This window comes from Sinocyclocheilus anshuiensis, unplaced genomic scaffold (assembly GCF_001515605.1).
Source record: "Sinocyclocheilus anshuiensis isolate Anshui unplaced genomic scaffold, SAMN03320099.WGS_v1.1 scaffold1632, whole genome shotgun sequence".
Classification (NCBI taxonomy): Eukaryota; Metazoa; Chordata; class Actinopteri; order Cypriniformes; family Cyprinidae; genus Sinocyclocheilus; species Sinocyclocheilus anshuiensis.
The window spans coordinates 854,218-861,048 of record NW_015558674.1 but is presented as its reverse complement, the minus strand read 5'-3'; the positions used below and the strand labels follow the sequence as shown (position 1 = coordinate 861,048).

Genomic DNA, 6,831 nt, shown 5'->3' with positions numbered 1-6,831 from the left:
GACAGACACACACACAGACACACAGACACACACACACACACACACACACACACACACACACATACTTGTAGTTATTTTAGTACATCAAGGTAAACTAAATTAAAATGACAAATGTTGCATTTTGCATTGAAATACATCTATTTTATATATTATTTTATTTCAGTTAAAGTTTGTTTTATTTCAAGTCATCATTCAGATATTGTCTTGTTTTCTGAAAAATGTATCAAAATTAAGTGAGTTTAAACCTAAAATAAGAAAAAATATCTGACAATGTATCAAAACAAACAAAAATTTGAATTAAGTTCTAATTTCCGAACCCACTGACAGATATTTTTTTCCCTGTTTAAAGCATAAATACTAAATAAGAAAATCATTTTTTTTTACAATGTATTGCATGTTGCATATTGCATGCATATTGCATTTTAGTAATTTTATTATGTGCTTTTGTCATGTTGCTATTAGTTTTTTTATATATTTAATTTAATTTGCATCTATTTCAGTTTTAGTTTGAGTCATTTTAACACTTTTATTTCAGTTGACCCCGCATATATTTTTTCTTGTTTTAAGCATAAATACTGAGTAAGAAAATCCTTTTTTTTTTTTTTTTTACAGTGCATGTCGCTGTATATTGCATGTGAATGTAAATGCAGTTGTCATAATGCAAGTAAATGAACTACATATTTCAAACAAAATCATATGTATGTGTATCATATTGAGGAGTCCATTAGAAAACCAGAGACATTTCTAAGTCTACATCCCACATTAAAGAAACGGCACAAAAGAAAAGGAAAGAAAAGGCTGGGGGACTGAATTTACATGCAAACAAAGTGAATGAAATGCAATGCAGGCTAATGTAATTGCTTGTCAATCATTTCAGCATTCTAGAATTACGGTTTCCATTTCTTTTTGGCAACAAGTGCAGCCAATTCCCTGTGAAACTGGGACGGACATCAGAATGATTTCAGCTGATGAGGGAAAACACGCTTTAAAACGGTGACAAAATACGCCACGCTGCTTCCAGACACATCCAGAAGACAACGTTAAATCACAAGCAGAGAAACTGAAGGAAAAAAGCAGCGTGACTTCACAAGATGAATATGGCTGCGGTCCCACAGGAGAGAAAAAACACAAATGAGATCTCCCGAATATCTCAATTCTGTCTGCGAGACAGCAATGAGATTATATGGAGTGCAAACGCTTTCTTAAAATAAGAGCCGGAAATCTCACATGTGTCTCTACAGTTTACGACACTTCTACTTTCAGAGTAATTTAAATAATATATCCATTTTTTCACATTACAGTAAGGGGAATTTAGGGGGAAATGTGCCACATTTTCATGATAATAATGTCACAATGCAAAAAAAAGATATACAAAAGTTAATCTTTATTTAAAACACAATTTTTCAAAAAAAATGAAATATAAGTTTGAAGATCATCTGGAATATATCTGGACATGATCTTGAGATTTATAGGCAAAAAATAAAAAAAATATTTCTAGCCATGACAAATTATTATAAAATACTGTAATATTAAAATAATATGATACCGTAATAAAATATAAAATAAAATAATATAAAAGATACAAAAACTTGTTTGTATATCTATCTAGAAAGAGAAAAATAATTATAAAATACTGTAATATTAAAATAAAATAATAATAATAATAAAATAAAATAAAACAAAACAAAAAATAGAATAAAATTAAATATAAAAGACACAAGAACCTGTTAATGAAGCAGTTATGACTGGAGCGCTAAAGCTGCTCTAATCAGTAAATAATTATGAACTTCTACACCTACAGCAGGAACGACACGTTTAATGAAACGCGCACATATTCATACAACACTCACAGCAAGCAAACACACAGATGGATTGAGAATACAAACACAATCTGGCCTCAAAACCAAGCAACTGTTTAACGCCCTCATCAGTAGTAGATCTAGTTGAAAAGCTGCTTTGGTTGACACTACTTTGTTTTCTCAAATTGAAATGGTTTGTTCACTAAATGTAAAATGCTTCATTCTGTATCATTTATTCATGCTGCAATGCATGCTGGGAACTCATGAACTTTTAACACCTCAGCAATATTGCTGAATATAAAATTCTTTGCTTAGACAACTATTGGCTGATTCTTTTGTATAACATGCATTTACAAGTAATTCCTATTTTTTAGTATTAGTGACACAAAAGTTACATAAATAAAATAAAATAATAAAATAAGTGTTTTAGTCTAGGATTTACTTCAAAAATTAACTCAGAAATTGCTAGTAAAATTCACAAATTGTTAAATGATTAAAATAAAACAGCACAATAAAACAGCAAATAAAATAAAATTTAAATTAAATTAAAAATTCAATAAAAAATATAATATAATAAGTGTTTAGAGTAAGATTTACTTTTAAAAAATTCACTCAGAAATTGCTAGTACATTTTACAATTACAATAAAACAGCAAATGACAAAATAAAAAAACCTACATAAAGTAAAAATAAAATAAAAAATAAATAAGTGTTTACTGTAGGATTTACTTAAAAAATTCACTCAGAAGTTGCTAGTAAATTTTACAATTTTTTACAATAAAACAGCAAATAACACAAAACAAAAAATGTATAAAAAAAGAAAAAACAAATAAAATAAAATAAAAAATGTAGCTTGTAACCGTAGCTTCGTCTAGTTCTTATAGTTTCTTATTTTATAGTTGATTTGTGAGTGTAAATTTCAGGTTTTTAATTATGGCTGTAACTGTGGATCCGCCGGCACGCTTGAACCTTCACTGAGAAGTTGATTTTCACCCAACATTTAATAACAGACCCTAAACATGAATAGCTTCAGCGGACGCGAGTCAGTGACCTTGCGCGGCGATGGTTAAATATTGAACGAGGTGGCGTCGCTTTTTGTAGTAATGAACTCCCGAGGAGCTCCCAGCAGCTTTGGTTTCAAATTAATTTAACCTCCGCTAATGAGTGGCCCTAACGACAGCGGCTCTTAAATAAATTACCATGCCTAAGGATTTCTAATTATTCCAAAGTGAGCGGATTCATTAGCAATTGAAGCCGTCAGAGAAGGAGCAGGTCGCTATGAATTAGAGGTAACGGAGCATGTGTTGGCGTCTTAATCGTGACACGCAGAATTAGCTGTAATTATACCTTAATGAAATGTTCTTGTTTGATAACCGGTTAATTATGGAAGACAATAACCGCTGACACGGTGAACGGGCGTAAACCCGGAGGGGAGAGAGAGATACAGCGCTGAGAGATGCATTTCAGAGAATCAGAGAAACTCTTCATTTGTGTCTCTCTGAGTGAATCTGAAGAACAGCTGAATGCGTTCAGGATGAGAAACAACACATGCTGAGTTTGAAGTGTTATTAGCTGGTGTCGGACGACGACAGACCATCCAAGAGAAGAGAAAAGCTTCTTAATTAACGAGGCTGACGTGTGACACCCAATGGAGAGCAAGAGAACAAGATCATTATACATAAGTGAGAGGTATGAAGCACAAAAACCATGCATGAATCTCGTGAAAACATGCTCAGGTCACATGACACCCCCAAATGTAATCGCTGGAATGTAATTTGGTTACATTTGAGTAAAAAAAAAACACTGAAATTTTAATATTTATCTATTTAACAATTTTTTTATTTAAATCAGCATGAATTAAATAAACGCTTCCACAATGAAGAAAAACTTGTTAATATAAATATAATTTTCTTGTTAAACATACTCCAATGTTTTTATTTTATTTTATTTACAACTTTGAATAATCATTTTTACAGTGGATGATATTTTAATATTTAAAAAAATAAATAATATATATTTTTTCACATTACAGTAATGAGAATTTAGCGGAGAAATGTGCTCAATTTTCATGATTTTTATTTATTTTTATTGTCATTTTTTTAAATATAAAATATGAAGTATGAAATATGTCTGGAAAATATCTGGACATGTTTTTGAGACTTATGCATTAAATAAAGGGGGCAAAAGTGATAAAAAAAAAAGAGAAAATAATGTAAATAGTATATGTAAATAATATTAAAATAATATAAACAAATTAAATAAAATAAAATACTAAATTATGAAAGTAAAAATGCAAATATAAAAAAATTAATATAATTATAAATAGTATTAAAATAATGAGATAAAATAATGAATAGAATAAAATAAAATACTAAAGTAAAAAAGTAAAACATAAATATCTAAAAATGAAAATAATTATAAATAATATGATAAAATAAGGGAAAAATAAAATCCTAAAGAAAAAATAAAAAAATCTAAAAAATGAAAATAATTATAAATAATAATAAAATAAAATAAAAACTATACGAAGACATAAGAACATGTTTGTATATCTATGTAGAAGTGTAGACCCTGTTCTTAATGACCGGAGTGTGACTGGAGCTCTGAAGCTTCTCTAACCAGTAAATAAATGTTAGGGAATGAGAGCTTATTGTCTGCGGTTGAGAGGGTAGCTGGAATTATGCCTGTTCAGCCCCCGCGGTTCTACATCATTTAACATATTCATCATTCACATGACCGACAGGTCAGGGCCATCACTAAAAGAAATGACAGTCATCTATTGGAGCAGAGGCCTATCAATCATCCACTAATGGCCCTATCAGAGCGGCTCTTCTGCAGCACGACTCCTCCTGCTCCGCTCTCTTCACACAATACTGCGCTCTGAGGACGGGAAACGTAATGTTGCACTTGTTTTCATAGATTATAAGCACTAAAGCTCATCGAATACGGCCTTAGAGTAAAATATAAAGACTGATGAAATTAAGTGTATGATTTACTGAATTTTAAATTTACTTCATTAAAAAATGTACTCAGATTATTACAATAAAACAGCAAATAACACATAAAAAAATGAAATAAAGTAAAAAATAAATAAAAATATAGCTTTTTGGCATAGGATTTACTTTTACATTTTTCACAAATTGCAGGTAAATTTCACAAATTATTACAATAAAACAGAAAATGACAAAAAAAATAAAACTAAACTAAACTAAACTAAAATAATAAAAAGTTGCCCTAGTTTTCATTGATTATAAATAAGCATTAAAGCTAATTGAATATGCCCTTAAGAGTAAAATAAAATAAAATATAAAATAACTATTTTAGTGTAGGATTTATTGTGAAAAAGATTTCACTCAAAAATGACAAAAAATTAAAATTAAAATAAAATTAAAATAATGTTACCCTAGCTTCCCTTGATTATGAGCATGATATCTCTCTCTCTCTCTCTCTCTCTCTATATATATATAAATGGTATAGGATTTACTTTGAAACATTTTCATAAATAAAATGGCAAGTAACACATTGAGTTAAATGTGAAATTATGAAATAGAATGAAATCTTATTTTCTTCTTTCTACTCCAATATTCTTTGTTTTATTTATAACTTGCGTAAATCATTTTTACAGCCTTCTAAAACATGAATATCATAGGAATCATGCCCTACTGACTCACATCTAGCACATTCATATTGGTCAAACAGAGTTCTGAAGCAGCCTAATGCACACATGCTGTCTACGTAGGCAGCTCACTAGGGATTGAAACAGAGCCAAACGTGCACTGAAAGCTGCTACATTCGATCCTGCAGAACTTTCTACACTTCTAGTTGGGCTGAACATCAGTAGCAGGTGATGATCTCAGCGAAAGATGACATAACCAGCACTAATCAGTGAATTAAACGCGCCTTGGGGACACGCGTCCTCATGACCTCATACAGAACAGATGTGTGCGGAGGTGAGTCATGAAGGAACAATCCCAAATCTCTCCAGAATGAGAGAAAAAGTCACCTTGTTATCCCAGATAAATAAACACGACAAACAGACGCCAAGGACAAGCCTTATTATGCTAGGAAACAAACCAAACAGAGCCTAGACGTTTCCTACATCTGAGTTTTCCAGCCGCCGAAGGGTTAAAATGCACAAACAATAACATTTCGGAGAGCAGATGTCCTTGAGGGGGAACTGAAGGGTGCCGGGTGATGGCTAATCTCGTATTCTCAGCATGATCGAATCACCAGGCAACAGATATAAATAAAAAGAGCCAGAGAAATGAGGAATTCACATTCAAGGGTGTCAGCGGCAAAATGAAGATTCATGGTGAAGAGGGAAGAGTGAAGGAGGCAAAAATTAACTGCAAATAAAAGGACACAGCAGCTCTCAGAAGAAGAAAAAAGGCGAGCGAGTGAGCGGGAGAAATATCAGCCGGTGAGGGTGAACACACCGCACTCTGTCACCGAGGCAGGTGCTCTTATTTGACATGCAATAGCAGCCGTGTGTTATAGAGGATATGCTAAAAATACAGCGGCCCTCACACACACACACACACACACACACACACACACTTCAGTCGAGCTTACTGTATACAAAGCTCATTACTGACACAAACACACACACTTACACACATACAGTGGTGTGAAAAAGTTTTTGCCCCCATCCTGTTTTTTTAATTTTTTGCATATTTGTCACACTTAAAAGATTCAGATCATCAAACAAATTTTAATATTACACAAAGATAACCTGAGTAAATACAAACTGCAGTTTTGAAATTATGATTTAATTTATTAAGGGAAAAAAGCTGTCCAAACCTGCCTGGCCCTACGTGAAAAAGTAATTGCCCCCTAAATCTAATAACTGGTTGTGCCACCCTTTGCAGCAACAACTGCAATCAAGCATTTGCGATAAATGGCAATGAGTCTTTCACAGGAATTGTAGCCCACTCTTCTTTGCAGAATTGTTTTCATTCAGCCACATTGGAGGGTTTTTGAGCATGAATGGACTGTTTAAGGTCATGCCACAGCATCTCAATCGGATTTAAGTC

The 6,831-nt window shown here is 32.1% G+C and overlaps 1 protein-coding gene across 1 annotated transcript in view; it reads right to left on the bottom strand.

The window, feature by feature from the left end:
- Positions 1-6,831, bottom strand: part of tox2 (TOX high mobility group box family member 2) — a 163,219-nt gene that overhangs the window by 7,625 nt on the left and 148,763 nt on the right. The window lies entirely within an intron of this gene.